The sequence below is a fragment of the Argopecten irradians genome, unplaced genomic scaffold (genome assembly GCF_041381155.1).
Source record: "Argopecten irradians isolate NY unplaced genomic scaffold, Ai_NY scaffold_0955, whole genome shotgun sequence".
NCBI classification, from domain to species: Eukaryota; Metazoa; Mollusca; class Bivalvia; order Pectinida; family Pectinidae; genus Argopecten; species Argopecten irradians.
In genome coordinates, this window is record NW_027188422.1 from 4544 (window position 1) to 22733 (window position 18190).

The 18190-nt window shown below is 34.5% G+C and overlaps 2 pseudogenes; one reads left to right on the forward strand and one right to left on the reverse strand.

The window, feature by feature from the left end:
* Nucleotides 1–2153: 2153 nt before the first annotated feature.
* Nucleotides 2154–5237, forward strand: LOC138313820 (uncharacterized; annotated as a pseudogene).
* A 2380-nt stretch (nucleotides 5238–7617) lies between these two features.
* LOC138313821 (uncharacterized) lies at nucleotides 7618–11127 on the reverse strand (annotated as a pseudogene).
* Nucleotides 11128–18190: the final 7063 nt, after the last annotated feature.

The window sequence follows — 18190 nt, forward strand, 5'->3', positions numbered from 1 at the left end:
TTTTATTTTTACATAAGATATATCATATATGATTAATTACTATATGTAATGAATGTAATGTATACATTTACATTTGTCAAAATAATAGAGCTACATGTACTGTTATAAACAATATTTGCAATTATGAATAGATTGATGTACATATTGGGTAAATGTTATTTATAAAGTGCATTATTATTTATTTCAGGCATCTACTGGTCCTGCAGCAGAAACCTCAAAACTGAAAAGTGGAAAGGTACACATAGTATAACAATATTATATCTGAGACAAACAAGAATGTATGGGTCCAAAATCTGCACACATTCATAGCTGACAATTATAATTAGTTCAATACCCTTTAACCCTGTTCAAGTGCATGAATAACCGTATAACTAAATTAGGAAAGATCAAAAAGTAATTGTATACTGGTTTTGCAACAATAATATAAAAATATAAACATTCAAAAAGAGGTAGCCCATCTAGTGCATGAGGACTCGTCTAGATTTTGAGTGGTCTTTGGAAGTTTGGATAGTGTTACAGTAAAATGAGGGGGGGGGGGGGGGGGGGGGGGGGGTACGTGTGTTAATTATTTGTTGTCAACACAGTACAGTCTATCAAAATTTTTCAAATATTGAATAAAATTAAAACAGACTGACAATTGTGTTTTGAATGCCTGCTATCAGGAACTGTTTAGAAAATGGGAGTGAATGGGTTGGATGGAGTGAGAAATGAATTATTTTAGGATAGGGGTAGGGTATTTGTGGCATTTTGGGGATTTATATACAAACTGACTATATAATAAATGTTATAAAATGTAAATGATGTGATATTTTGAAGCAGGAATGTAAAGAAAAAAAATTGATTCATTTTCGAAGTGTTCATTGTACAAGTTTGTTGGTCAAAATTTCTGCTTACAACCTTATGTAACAAAACCAATTAGTGTCATGAATTTAAAAGAAATAACAAAAATACAATTGTCAATTACAATTTAGAAAGAAATGAAAGAACATGCATGTATTGTAATAGTGTGGACATTAAAGATGAATTACATTTTATGCTAAAATGCGAATGCTATTTAACTTTAAGAAAGCCCTTTTATTAAGAAATATATTATTTCATTAGACCAGAGTATGTATAAATTTATTCAACTTTTAGAAACAGAGAACAAAAAAGAGTTATCAAATTTAGCAAATACATTAAATTATGTAATAAAATAAGAAATAACATGTTTATAAGCTAAAATTAGCATAATCCCTCTACACTAGTCTTACGTATACTTAAGAGGGTTGTTGTGTGTCAGTGTACATGTATGTATAGTGAGTGTGTGTTGCATGGGTGCAAGTGTGTATTCTGTGTATTGTGTTTGTATATATGTTTTGTTTCGAACCGATGTGCCGAAAGGCTTAAGGTAATAAAAGAATTGAATTGAATATTGTACACTCTATATATATATATTTTGGTGCCCTAATTACATTGTTAAGTGGCGGTTAAGTGGTTTTTTTCATTACTATTAATTACTTACTTAATTACCACAAAAAAATTTATGGAAAACTAATGTTGAATGACAGTTTTACTGTAAATAGCAAAAAATACCAACAGGTGAAGTGCACATTATATATATTTTGCACAGTTTTGAACTTTTGATGACTGTAAGAGAAAGTGAAAATGCAAATATTTATAAGAATGTTGACACCCTTAAGCCACAAATTTATTATTGATAATGTTACAAATGTCAAAATATTATAATTATTCTTCACAGACATACACTGCTGAAACAGATGTGAAGAGGGCATGCAACCTTCTTAATGCTAGACTATACCCTAGAGCCGTCAGGATGTTAGCGAAATCAAGGGTTGGTTTCCGGAAGGCAATCTACAACTATGTGGCTAATGCCATAACTCAAGAGATAACGTCCTTCACAAAGAAGAAGAATTCCACTTTCAAAGGAGGAAAAACTTTGAATCAGTTGAAAAAACTTCAAGTGGAGTGAGCGATTCAATGAGGCTAAGAAAGTTTCCCCCATCTCACCACCCAGATGCTTTTGTCTGCTGTGACAAAACCCAGGATGGGCTTTGAAACTATAGAGAGAAATGTCTCTGTCATTTATAGCACTGCTTCTCTACTCAATGGATGCCCTCCTTTTGCGATTTACAAGAAATAAATTCTTTGCAATTATGGCTTGCTGGCTGCAAAAGACAGGTTTGTTTATTGTAAACATTTTACAATGGTATTTCCAATGTTCCAGTGTTACTGAATTGAAATGAAAATAAAGCTACAATTTTGTGTAACACCTTTATTATTATATTTCATTGATATTCATATATTCATGTCATAGTATGCACTTTGTCTTTATTGTGTTGTATGATTAATCACATTAACTTGTTTTATAGGCACTTATTAATAAGAATAAGTCTTTATATCACATGTCAAAATATATCATGTGTAAGAATGTCCATTTAAATTGATTTAATGCTTTACAGGCAATGACAAGTCTTCAACACCTTAACCTCTGTGTTGGTATGAAGTCTACAAGGAAGGCTATAGACAGAATCCGAGGCAATCATGACAGAACTGTGTTAAAATGGAAAACAGATGTAGCTGACAAACTTCTTCTCCCAAGTTCAAGTGATTCAGGAACCATTCCTTATGGAAGCGAATACCAATCATTGTCTCCAATGTCGACTGAATCTCCGCCTCAGTTGTTGTCACCAAGACGACCACCAGCACTTCTACCAAACAGGTGCTTGAGCGTCGACTGGAACAGCTGAACATAGGCAATGTTGCCAAGGTGGCACAAATTGAAAAAGGTAATGAGTCTATGTTCCAAAAACAGAAACTTTTAACAGCAAGTAAATTCAAAGTACATGATAATGCAGGTTTCTGTTTATTTCATATAGTTTAATGTATGACCTACATTACATGGTTAAGTTAATGTATTGTTCACAGGTTTACAATTTTGTTTATTCTGCCACTCGTCTTCTTGCAAAAGTAGCAGATAAATTTTCTTTTATTAATAATCAATGATGCATACAGAATTTACTTCACAAAACAGATTAAATGTTCATGAATGTAACAGGAGAGTACAATTTGGTATGATGCTTTTCTTTGCCATCTCAATCTCTTTTTTGGTAATATGTAGAGACATTCATAAACCATCGGTTGCAACGGAAAAATGATTTATAATTATCTTATGTCATTAAATTCTTGTCTCTTATTATGTCAATTTGCAGACCATTCAAACCTGGGATTTTCCTTAGTATTTGACAATGTCAACCAGAGAGTTAATGTTCGCCACCAGACACGTGACACAAAGAACAAGATGTTCAAAGCATGGTACAGGCATATGCTGCACAAGATAGAGTGTCCAGTTTAAATCTATCGGATCGTCAACCATCTCCAGAGGACATCCTTAACATACCTCTCGAGAGTTACCTCCCATCAGAAATGGATGAAGTTTGACCCTTCGATCAGAGCTTACTACCATTGTCAGCCGTATCCTTTGTGAGCATGTCCCAGATTTCATGGATTTGGCAGGCGAAATTAGTAATCATATACAGCATCCATATTCTTTGGAATCCTCTCAAAAGAGCATCATGGTAAATAGCAATGAGTTATTAAAAAGTGTTACTGTTATTATTACAAATTATTGAAATTATAATTTCATAACAGCTTACATGATGACACGCAGATGGATTATTTTTAGAGATGCAGTAGAAATTTTTTTTAGGTCACGTTGTTACAACAGTAAATCTGTAATATTGTGGACATTAAGAATAAGTCCTGTCGTGTAAACCTCAAAATTACATTTTAGAAGCATCTTTAAAATATTTTGCTCAAGAAAGATATACTTTTTGTTATTATGAGTAAAATTCTGTAAGCGGTATAATAAAACTCTAAACTCTATTGCAATAAATAACAAAGATTACTTCACATATATGTACATATTTCTTTCATGTAATTTCCACAGATACCCCTGGGAGTTCTCAACAAAGATGAAAGCAAGGTAGCTGATACCATAGACATCATGGAAGAATACCACAAAATATGTCCCTGTCAAACCATATGGTGACCCATTAACGATTGTGATCCATGCTGACGGTCTCAGCTGTGAACGTTGCAATGATGCACAGAGTGCAAGAATAAAATTCAGCAACACCTTGGCAACAATTGCAGGGCCTCCTACCCAATATTCAAGAGTGGCATAAACGCTGTCTTCTGCTGCAGGTTAGTATCAGTACACAAACACCACTACTGAGTAACATTATTTGCTACTTAATAAGCAGAATATTGCTATTTACATGAGATCCAATATATAAATAATATTTTTATACTAGTTAAAACTAATTATTTGATATGTTTTTGATTTTAAATCTTTTAAATCTTTTAATTTTGTAAGTTTCAATCAAAATCAATGAGGATGGTGTATTGCTTGTTTTCCTCCCTCATATTGAATTCACAAATTAATACCAATTTTGAATGAAGACCACATGGCTATATATATATATTAAGACCACCTATCTGTGCCTTGTGTTTTTCTTTATGTACATGTTTTGCTGTGTGTTAATGTCCTGCTATATAATTACAGTGAGGATAATTTCTTTTTAATTTGTAATTTTTAAAGATGCTCCACTGCCGATATAGCATAAACAGTACTCATCATTAAAACAATAATGGTTGTTGATAGTGTATATGTATGTCCAAGTAACAAAAACAAAATTATGACATTTCGTTGCACACACAACCAGTACTTTATTCTGTATGTGATAAACTTTATTTAAACAAGGTAATTAAAGATTTGTCTGTTCCTGATTTCATAAGAGAAAAAATATCATTTGTCGGATGTGTAGAATCTTTATTATATACATTGTTTTTAAAACAACATGATTATAGCCACAGTAGTAAACAAGTTTTACCAATAAGTGGGTTCATTTTCTTGTAGGATGTCTTTGATGAACTATACAAAGGAACAAGCTCAAGAGAAAAGGGGAACACTATTCCACTTGAAAAACTACTTTGGACACCGAAATGTAGCACAAAATGTCAAAGAGTGTTTCAATTATGACGAAGAGTTCCTTCAATTCTGCACAGAAGGGTATGTGGTCCTTGCAGCACATCACTTCATGGAAGAAAGTGGAATGGAGGTATTTGATGATGCCGAAGACAAGCTGATGTTTATGGAAAAAATTGCATCACAGATCGTTGACTTTGCATTCATGTCAGCCTTGCCATGCTGTTAGATCTATTCTTTGGGGACCAAGACCGTACTAGTGATGTCCATTGACTACCAATAACTGTTTATGCAAAACCGAAAAAAGTGGTGAGTTGATGGTGTTTTGTAACAACAAGAAATGCCAAAGTGGAACATGGTTCCACCTGGAATGCGTGGACCTTGAGGTGGAAGATCTGCCGGAAGGAGAATGGTTTTGTAGTGATGTATGTCGGTCTGGAAAAAGTACCGGTAGACGGAAAAAGAAAACTGTTGATGCCTTCGTGGACATGAAGCAGATTTACACTCAACTGGTAATGTGGAGAGGTCTAAATCAAATGGCCAGGAAGGATGCTATCAGAGAGAATGACGGTGACAGAATGCTTCTTCACTGGAAGTATGACTTGCTGCAGTTCTAACGACAAACATCATCGAAATACTTTCTTTGTTTGCCATCGACTGTTGTCCGCTGTCAATGGAGCTGTTAGCCCAAGGTTACAGCATGTCTTCGCTGGAACAGAACTGTCAACCCTCACGGAGGAAAGGAAAGAACATTGCCATGGACTTACAGATGGAATTCTTTAACAAGGACTACAAAGGTATGCATGAGAGCTAATCACTAATCTTGAAAATAGAAATTGAGACAGATATGTATTTACAGTGTTTATTATTAATTTGCTATAATATTCAATAACATTATTCATTTAAAACAATGCTTTTTCACTGCAACACTTCATGTTTCCGTTTAAAAGTTTACTCTATATATATATAAACAGTATACATGTACAATGCGTATATTGTATATATAATATATGTATATCTATCATATATTGTTTAGACCATAGCTGTTAATAGGACGTTAATAAATCAAACAAACAAACAAAAGTTTATATGTATATCTATCATATATTGTATATAATATATGTAAATCAATCATATATTGTATATAACATATGTTATATTCAATCATAATATTGTATACAATACATGTATATCAATTATACAGTAAATCAATCATATATTGTATATAATATATGTATATCAATCATATATTGTATATAATATATGTATATCAATCATATATTGTATATAATATATGTATATAATAGAAAAAGAAAAAGTGTTTATAAGACATAATATTTATTTCAGAAAGTGTTAAAGAAGCTTCTGGGCAGCTAAACTCCTGACACAATTGCTCGCCACAGTGAAATGGTTGGAATAGGAAAAGACCTGACGAAAGTCTATGCCACAGAAATATCTGGATCATCGAATCGACTTGTCCATGGCAGTGGACAAGTTAACAGGAAAAAGATAATTGATGAGTTTGTGTCCCTCCTCAAAGAAGAAAATCTCTTTGTGTACAAAACAAGACGAAGCCACGCATCATTCCAGGCCATGGAACATAATCCATATCCGAATTTGGTGCCCAGGATATTCAAAGCTAGACTAATTCGTTTGCGGAAGGAGTATTCAAAAAGAAGGAAATTCTGGCAATGAATCACACTGAGTGAAAATATGATTAAGGACATTAGCATCTTACGAGAATGAAGATATTTAAGCATTGGTTGTCATTATTTTTCAATGCATTGGTGTGTAACATGTATTGGGTGTTCCAGTATATCTTATGGTGTGCATTAGCGCACAAAGGCATGAAAAAAAAAATTGTAAGTCTCCATAAAGAAAAATATCATTAATTGGAACAGGCTTTGATTTGCGGGAAATACTGAGTGCCACTTTCTTCCTGTGTGATGTCATGGCTAACAGACTAAACAATAGCAGTAGATGAAATAGCCCATTCGATAAACACAGCTATACAAAATATACACCACACTTCAATATAATCCATTTCAAATTTGATTAATTTTCAGAATATTTTAAGGTTATTGCAGTGAATTTCAAATTTGATTAATTTTCAGAATATTTTAAGATTATTGCAGTGAATTCTCACACAGATTTTAGTTACCTCTTTTACTCTGATGATGGTGTTAAAACACCAGAACCTAACAGACATATTTACTGGAATTTGACATACATTGGGCTTAGTGGCAACATATAGGTACTGTGCGGTGGCAATGCAAATATATGATGATGTTACAGTGAAAACAAATTGTTCTTTTCACTATCCAGCATGGCTGCCTGTCAGCCAAAGCTATGATTGTTTTTACAAGTATGTAAAGACAAAAATAATATTGGTACAAGTAATGAATGGCTAGTGACTAGTGTATGTGTATGTCATAGTGTATGGCTAGTGTATGTCATAGTGTATAGTGTATGGCTAGTGTATGTCATAGTGTATAGTGTATGGCTAGTGTATGTCATAATGTATAGTGTATGGCTAGTGTATGTCATAATGTATAGCTAGTGTATGTCATAGTGTATAGTGTATGGCTAGTGTATAGTGTATGGCTAGTGTATATGTCATAGTGTATAGTGTATGGCTAGTGTATGTTCATAGTGTATAGTGTATGGCTAGTGTATGTCATAGTGTATGGCTAGTGTATGTCATAGTGTATAGTGTATGGCTAGTGTATAGTGTATGGCTAGTGTATGTCATAGTGTATAGTGTATGGCTAGTGTATGTCATAGTGTATAGTGTATGGCTAGTGTATGTCATAGTGTATGGCTAGTGTATGTCATAGTGTATAATGTATGGCTAGTGTATGTCATAGACACCAATATGGAAAGTGTACATGTGAAATTACAAGGAGTTGTTAGGTGCTCTGACCAGCTTATACTACAATTGGTTTAATAAAAATCAAAGAAATTCTAACACATTCTTGTGACTAGATCAATTTATTAAGAAAATTTACAAGTGTTTACTTTATCACTCTCTCCTCTCACTTAGTTCATGTTCATTTCTTGCTAAGAAATGCCTGTAGGGGGTCGTCAGTTTTTTTCTGGCATGTGCAAGACATTAGACAAAATACACAACACTGACATCTTTGACAAGTGCAGTTGTCCTCGCACAATCCCAAACATTGTGTCATATGTGTAAGTCTTTCCAAGGCAGATCTTTCCATACCCTCCAGAAGGAACTGATCCAGCACACACACCCTCAAACATTTATCAAGTTCTGTGATGACCTTGAATTCTTTATCTTCACATTTGGTCACACTCCTTTTATAGCAATAACAAATAGCATGTCCATTGCGTCCATCTCGTGCACACCTGCCAATCTCTTGCCAGTAATCCAGAGCTGTTGATGGCAGACCCCAATGGACTACAACATCTATGTCATTTATGTTGACGCCCATCCCAAAGGCAACTGTAGATATCAAAAGCTGAATGCTTGTGTCAGTGGTATCGTTGCTGATGAATTCAGTCATTATTTTATCCTTAGTTTCAGAGTCTGTATTTGCATGGTACATTTGAACTTTTTTCACCAATTGTTCATTGATATCCATGAGCTCTGTTGTCAGCCATAAATAAATACGATAGCACAGATTTATTGACCGAACATACAAAATCATCTTCTTCCTATTAATTGTCTCAGTCATGTGATCAAGCATCCATTTCAGTTCCAATTCAAAGTTCTCTGTAGAATTCTTCATGGACATGAAGATGTTGGGCCTGAAAGTTGTAATTCACATAAGTTATTCAGACATAATTAATCTATTATAAAGATAATTGCAACTGGTAACTCAATAACTAAAAACATGAAGAAATTGTAGTCTTATTTTGCTTAAAATCTGTTATATCGGATAATGTACACAACAAAAGTGATATTTGGTGAAGTCACACATACATATTGATATATGTATACCGGTACTATGAAAGCACTTAAGAGGAAGTGTTAGAAAGGCATCACATATAGTATAGACAATAGACAATAGACAGTGTTTATAAAACCAATCAAGGTCCTGCACGGGCATTTACATACAAAACATTTATGATTACATAAGAGCGATTATGTGAAATATATGTAAATATATGATATGTGCTGTATGGAACATTTTTCATGTGCTCCTTTGTGAAATATGTGTAAACATAGGTACATGTGCTATTGTTTGTATATGTATCCTTTCTTTTTTGACTGAGGCATTACACAACATTTTGCTTTCTTTTTTTTTAAATGCATTCATTGCATGAATGAATGACAAGTTAAAATGGTATATTATGAAAACTATCAAAAATATCATTATATTTAGTTTTATTCATGCAATGCACTATACAAAGTGTATCTATAATGGTTAGTATTCATCGGGATTTGGAGTGGACAGTTAATTCAATGAGATAAACGTTTTTCCCAACCTCATATATAAAACAGATCGTATTACCCTAGTATAATATAAATTGTATTTGATGTATGTATGTATACTCTTGAGTCTTTGACACTGGTTTATAAAGTGAATGTTCCTATTGTTTTAACATACTCATTAACAATTCAGGTCATATGACTTTCATATTATGCATCATGTGCGAGTCACATATAGACAAGTAAATAAAGTTTTGAATATATTCAGTTCTTTCTTAGTTTTATCTGTCAACTATGTATACAGTTTGCAGTTCAAAGCAGCTCATTATTACCTATTTGGTAGCTCTGCCACAACTGCTGTGTTTGATTTGCTCAGTCCAAGTACTTGGTAAATGTCATTTTGGATTTTCTGGGTTGCTGTGGCTGTAAGGACCAGGTTTGGCACATCACAGTAGCTTTGAAGAACTGCAATCTGACGATAATGTGGCCGGAAGTCTAAACCCCTGTGAAATATAAGAAACACTTATAAATGGAGATTAACAAGTTAATGTCAACTCTTCAAAAATACACTACAGTGCTCTGTTATCTCTGACATGATATATATATATACCCACAGGTTATATTACATGGAAACAACTCGCATTATACATGATACACTATGTACTATCTGTGATCTTATAAAGGCTTTTATTAAGATATGAAAGATAGAAAACAACATCCTTAATTCATGAAAAGTTGATAACATTACCATGATGAAATGCAGTGTGCTTCATCAAATGCTAGAAGACATATATGCATCTTCTTGATCATGAACAATCTTTTCCACTTTGGCAGTGTCGCAGATTCAGGAGAGGCAAATATAATGCTAACATCCTCATCAATATCTGAAGATTAGAATAAGAATAGGAGTTAAATATGTGTTACATACTACAAATTTTGATAGACCCATACATACATGTGTTACTTAATTAACAACACTAGTATTTTCCCAATGAAGACTTCAATAATGCATATTTAGCAGGAAACTAAAGCAAATAAAAAATATAATTTAATTACCAGCATATTTGGTGGTATCCATTAATGCAATAGCTTTATAATGCATATTTAGCAGGAAACCAAAGCAAATAAAAAATATAATTTAATTACCAGCATATTGGTGGTATCCATTAATGCAATAGCTTTCACATTTCTCCTGTTTAGCTGGCTCACTTGGTCGGCCATCAGTGCCTTCAATGGTGATATAACAATAGATACGTGATATCCACCTTCCATCTGGAAATTATGACATGATTCATGTCTACATTTTAGCATATTTATGAAACTTCTGTAAACTACTGTATACTGAGTAGATTTTCAGCAAATCGTGAATGAAAGCATAACAATTACAAAATGTATTTAATTTGTTTCAGTATTTTACAAATTAAAATGTTACTAAACATGTGTCACAACGGATAAACAGAATCGTACGTACCTCATCAAGAAGAAGTGGTATGGCAACAAATATGTAAATGATTTTGCCAAATCCTGTTGGCAGCAGTGCAAAAAGCATCTTTTTTGTCAAGCACGCTTTTGATAACATTTACTTGCAGGTCTTTCAGTACGATATTTATGTCATACTTCTTTTTTACTCGCTCAAATGCCTTTTCTAGTAGGCCTAGATCCATTTTGAAGTATTGCGGGAAACTGTCATCAGTTTGAACTTACTACGTTTTTCCTAATATGGCAATTGACCTCTCGACCTCTGGGCATCGTGAGAACCGGATGTTACGTTTACTCTCAAAGATGGCGGTGTATTTGAAGCGATGGATCTGTGTATTATGTCTCGTTTGGATTTTATAGCTATAACGTCGCATGGATTGATTTATTCGCAGGTTTGTAAGTCGGAAAGTGTTAGAAATAACCTAATGTAGACATTAAGGTGTATTTTTCGATTCAAAACTGTGGTTGTTTTGTACGTCTAAAACCCCCCGATGTGGTTCACATCGGGGCTTGCAACACTAGCGGCAAGGGGTGGAACATACCCTGCCGGGAACGGAGTGGAGGCAGGGTATGATTATTCAACTTGATCTGATGCTGCAAGCCTGTTGTTTACAAAAGCGACGGTATTTGGTAAAGTGAAGTCGAGATATGATTACGTTTGTTTCAGAATACAATAAACAGAACTTGTAAATGATAAATAACATACCATGTAATATCATTCTGCGAACACTATAATTATCGAATTTTTGTCATCAACTCGGGCAAAGTGAGTGCGCTTGGCATGTTTGACGAGAACTGGTTGATTAGAATTTGACTTAGTAAGATCATTAATATTAACGTAAGAAATTGTCACAAGGAATATGTATTTAATTCAGAATGTCACTCTACCTTAATTTTTAATTGTGTAAAACTCCCCGAAAGTGGGCTTTACTTTGAAATAAGAGAGCAATGTTTTTCCGCTGGGCTAAAAATTAGTATTACTTTCAAACTCATGCGGCAAACAAGATATTTAACTGTTCCGCCTGCGTTATAAAATATCGTCGTTCTGACTGAAGTGGGCGGATTCCTGTTGCTTAGTTCGAAATATAACCAAGGGTGTTAGAATAACAAAAATTGGAAATTATTTCTTTGAGATTCTAAACTTATGATCAATACAATGCTATTCCATTATTTTCAGTCACACATTTTTGTTTTGATCACTAGAAATATGGGGTTTCCCATTTTTGTTGGCGGGTTATATTTAACCCTGATCAGCACCCGACGTGGGATTAGAAATTTACCGGTCAGCACTACTAGGGGTAAAGGGACAGAAAAAATGTCTATGTATTCCCTAATCTGAACCACAAGAATAAATAATTGCGGACAAAACAGTGGATGTGCCCCCTTACAAGCATAGAAGAGAAAATACAAGTACAAACAAGAAGAATACTATCATAAGGACGAAAAAAGACACTTCCTTAAGGACATGCAAGAAGGAAGGACACCTTCCACAGGGATACTCTCATTAGGACATAACAGATAGATACTACCCCATAAGGACATAACAGATAGAATACTGCCATAAGGATATAACAGATTGATACTCCCATAAGGACAAAAACAGATAAATACTACCCCATAAGGACAAAACAGATAGATACTCCCATAAGGACAAACAGATAAAGATGCTCCCATAAGGACATAACAGATAGATACTCCCATAAGGACATAACAGATAGATACTCCCATAAGGACGTAACAGATAGATAATCCCAGTGAAGACATAACAGATAGATACTCCCATGAGGACATAACAGATAGATACTTCCCATGAGGACAAACAAGATAGATAATACCCAGAAGGACGTAACTATAGTATACTCCCATGAAGGACATAAACAGATAGAATAATCCCATGAAGGACATAACAGCTAGATACTCCCATAAGGACAGTAACAGATAGATACTCCATAAGGACAATAACAGATAGATTACGTCCCATAAGGATAAAACAGATAGATACTCCCATAAGGACATAACAGATAGATACTACCTCCCATAAGGACATAACAGATAATTAACTTCAAAGGATATAACAGATAGATACTCCCATAAGACATTAACAGATAGATACTCCCATAAGGGACATAACAGAAAGATACTCCCATAAGATATAACAGATAGATACTCCCATAAGGAACATAACACCATAGATACGCCCATAAGGACGTAACATATAAATACTCCCCATAAGGACCCATACAGCATAACAGATAGATACTCCCATGAGGACATAACAGATAGATACTCCCATAAGGACATAACAGATAGATACTATCCATGAGGACAAAAACAGATAGATACTCCATAAGGACATAACAGATGATACTCCCATAAGGATAAAACAGATAGGACGTAACTCCCATCAAGGACATAACCAGATAGATACTACCCATAAGGACTAACAGATAGATTACTACTCCCATAAGGACATAACAGATAGATACTCCCATAAGGATTATAACAGATAGGATACTCCCATAAGGACATAACAGATAGATTAATCCCATGAGGACATAACAGATAAATACTCCCATGAGGACATAACAGAATAGATACTCCCATAAGGACAAAACACGATAGATACTCCCATGAGGACAAAACAGATAGATACCTCCATAAGGACATAACAGATAGATACTCCCATGAGGACAATAACAGATTAAGATACTCGCCATGAGGACATAACAGATTAGATACTCCCATAAGACATAACAGATAGATACTCCTAACCGACATATAACAGATAGATACTTCATATGAGGACAAAAACTGATAGATACGCCCATAAGGACATAAAAGGCTAGATACTCCATTCCATCAAGGACATAACAGATAGAAACTCCCCATAAGGACATAACAGATTAGATACTCCCATAGAGGACATAACAGATAGATCTATCCATAAGACATAACAGATAGATACTGACTCCATAAGGATTAACAGATAGATACTCCCCTAAGGATATAACAGATAAATACTCCCATAAGGACATACAGATATATATAGATACTCCCATCAAGGACATAACAGATAGATACTCCTCCCATAAGACCATAACAGATATTGATAATCCCATGAGGACATAACAGATAGATAATCCCATAAGGATATAACAGATAGATATCCCATAAGGACATAACAGATACGATACTCCCATGAGGACAAAACAGATAGATATCCATAAGGAATAACAGATATATACTCCATAAGGATATATACATAAACAGATAGATATCCATAAGGACAAAACAGATAGATACTCCCATGAGGACAAAACAGATAGATATCCCTATAAGGACTAACCAGATAGATCCTCCCATAAGGGACATAAAGGATAGATACTCCTATATAAGGATATTAACAGATAGATAATCCCCCATAAGGACAAAACAGATAGATACTCCCATAAGGATATAGACAGGATAGATACTCCCATAAGGACATAACAGATAGATACTCCCATAAGGACATAACAGATAATACTCCATTAGGAGATAAAATATAGATACTCCCATAAGGACATAACCGCATAAATGCCTCCCATAAGGACATAACAGATATATACTCCCATAAGGACAAAAACAGATAGATACTCCATGAGACATAAACGATAGAGTACTCCCATAAGGACAGTAACAGATAGATACTCCCATAAGGACATAACAATAGATACTAATACTCTCCATAAGGATATTACAGATAGATAATCACTCATACGGACATAACAGATAGATACTCCAATGAGGACATAACGAATAGATACTCCCATAAGGATATAACAGATAGATACTCCCATGAAGACCAAAACAGATAGATACTCCCATAAGGACATAACAGATAAATACTCATCATGCAGGATATAACAGATAGATACTCCCATAAGGACATAATCAGATAAATACTCCCATGAGGATATAACAGATAGATACTCCATAAGGTTTTATAACAGATAGATAATCCCATAAGGATAACAGATAGATATCATACGGATATAATTCAGATAAATACTCCCATAAGGACATAACAGATAGATACTCCCATAAGGACAAACAGATAGAATACTCTCATAAGGACAAAACAGATAGATACTCCCATAAGGACATAACAGATAGATACTCCATAAGGATTATAACAGATAGATACTCCCATGAGGACAAACAGATAGATACTCCCATAAGGGATATAACAGATAGAACTCCCATAAGGGACTCATAACAGATAGGATACTCCCATAAGGATACAACAGATAGATACTCCCATAAGGACATAACAGATAGATACTATAAGGAAAAACAGATAGATACTCCCATAAGGACAAAACAGATAGATTCTCCCATAAGGATATAACAGATAGATACTCTCATAAGGATATAACAGTTAGATACCCCATAAGGACATAACAGATAGATACTCCCCATAAGGATATAACAGATAGATAATCCCATAAGGACAATAACAGATAGATACTCCCATAGGGATATAACAGATAGATACTCCCATGAGGTCAAAACAGATAGATACTCTCATAAGGACATAACAGATAGATACTCCCATGAGGACGATAAAAGATAGATACTTACCCATAAGGAATAACAGATAGATAATCCCAGTAAGGACATAACTAGATAGATACTCCCATAAGGACATAACAGATAGATAATCCCAAAGGACATAACAGATAGATACTCCCATAAGGACATAAAAGGATAGATAATCTCATAAGGATAATAACAGATAGATTCCCATAAGGATAAAACAGATAGATAATCTCCATAAGGACATAACAGATAGATAATCCCATAAGGACATAACAGATAGATAATCCCATAAGGACATAACAGAATAGATTATCCCATTAAGGACATAACAGATTAGATAATCCCATAAGGAACATAACAGATAGATAATACCATAAGGAAATAAACAGATAGATAATCCCATAAGGACATATAACAGATAGATAATCCCATGCGAGGACATAACAGATAGATAACTCCCATAAGGACATAACAGATAGATACTCCCATAAGGACATAACAGATAGATACCCCTATAAGGATATAACAGATAGATACTCCCATGACGGACATAACAGATAGATACTCCCATAAGGATACAAACAGATAGATACTCCCATGAGGACATAACAAATAGATACTCCATGAGGATTATAACAGATAGATACTCCCATGAGGACAAAACAGGGATAGATACCTTACTCCCTATAAGGACAAAACAGATAGATATTGTACTCCCCATAAGGATACAACAGATAGATACTCCATAACGGACCTTAACAGATACGATACTCCCATGAGGACAATAACAGATAGATAATACCATGATGACAAAAACTGATAGAACACTCCCATAAGGACATAACAGATAGATATACTCCCATAAGGACAAGTAAAAGATAGATTACTTCCATGAGGACAAAACAGATAGATACTCCATGCAGGAAAAAACAGATAGATACTCCATAAGGACATAACAGATAGATACTCCCATAAGGATATAAGATAGATACTCCCAGACGGACAAACAGATAGATACTCTCCTAAGGAATAACAGATAGACTCTCCCTAAGGATTATAAAGATAATACTCCCATGAGGATTAACAGATAGATACTCCCATAAGGACATAACAGATAAATACTCCCATAAGGACATAACAGATAGATACTCCCATAAGGACATAACAGATAGATACTCCCATAAGGACATAACAGATAGATACTCCCATAAGGACATAACAGATAGATACTCCCATAAGGACATAACAGATAGATACTCCCATAAGGACATAACAGATAGATACTCCCATAAGGATATAACAGATAGATACTCCCATAAGGACATAACAGATAGATACTCCCATAAGGACATAACAGATAGATACTCCCATAAGGACATAACAGATAGATACTCCCATAAGGACATAACAGATAGATACTCCCATAAGGATATAACAGATAGATACTCCCATAAGGACATAACAGATAGATACTCCCATAAGGACATAACAGATAGATACTCCCATAAGGATACAACAGATAGATACTCCCATAAGGACATAACAGATAGATACTCCCATGAGGACATAACAGATAGATACTCCCATAAGGACATAACAGATAGATACTCCCATAAGGACAAAACAGATAGATACTCCCATAAGGACATAACAGATAGATACTCCCATAAGGACATAACAGATAGATACTCCCATAAGGACATAACAGATAGATACTCCCATAAGGACATAACAGATAGATACTCCCATAAGGACATAACAGATAGATACTCCCATAAGGACATAACAGATAGATACTCCCATAAGGACATAACAGATAGATACTCCCATAAGGACATAACAGATAGATACTCCCATGAGGACATAACAGATAGATACTCCCATAAGGACATAACAGATAGATACTCCCATAAGGACATAACAGATAGATACTCCCATAAGGACATAACAGATAGATACTCCCATAAGGACATAACAGATAGATACTCCCATAAGGACATAACAGATAGATACTCCCATAAGGACATAACAGATAGATACTCCCATAAGGACATAACAGATAGATAATCCCATAAGGACATAACAGATAGATAATCCCATGAGGACATAACAGATAGATACTCCCATAAGGATATAACAGATAGATACTCCCATAAGGACATAACAGATAGATACTCCCATAAGGACATAACAGATAGATACTCCCATAAGGACATAACAGATAGATACTCCCATAAGGACATAACAGATAGATACTCCCATAAGGACATAACAGATAGATACTCCCATAAGGACATAACAGATAGATACTCCCATAAGGACATAACAGATAGATACTCCCATAAGGACATAACAGATAGATACTCCCATAAGGATATAACAGATAGATACTCCCATGAGGACAAAACAGATAGATACTCCCATAAGGACATAACAGATAGATACTCCCATAAGGACATAACAGATAGATACTCCCATAAGGACATAACAGATAGATACTCCCATAAGGACATAACAGATAGATACTCCCATAAGGACATAACAGATAGATACTCCCATAAGGACATAACAGATAGATACTCCCATAAGGACATAACAGATAGATACTCCCATAAGGACATAACAGATAGATACTCCCATAAGGACATAACAGATAGATACTCCCATAAGGACATAACAGATAGATACTCCCATAAAGACATAACAGATAGATACTCCCATAAGGACATAACAGATAGATACTCCCATAA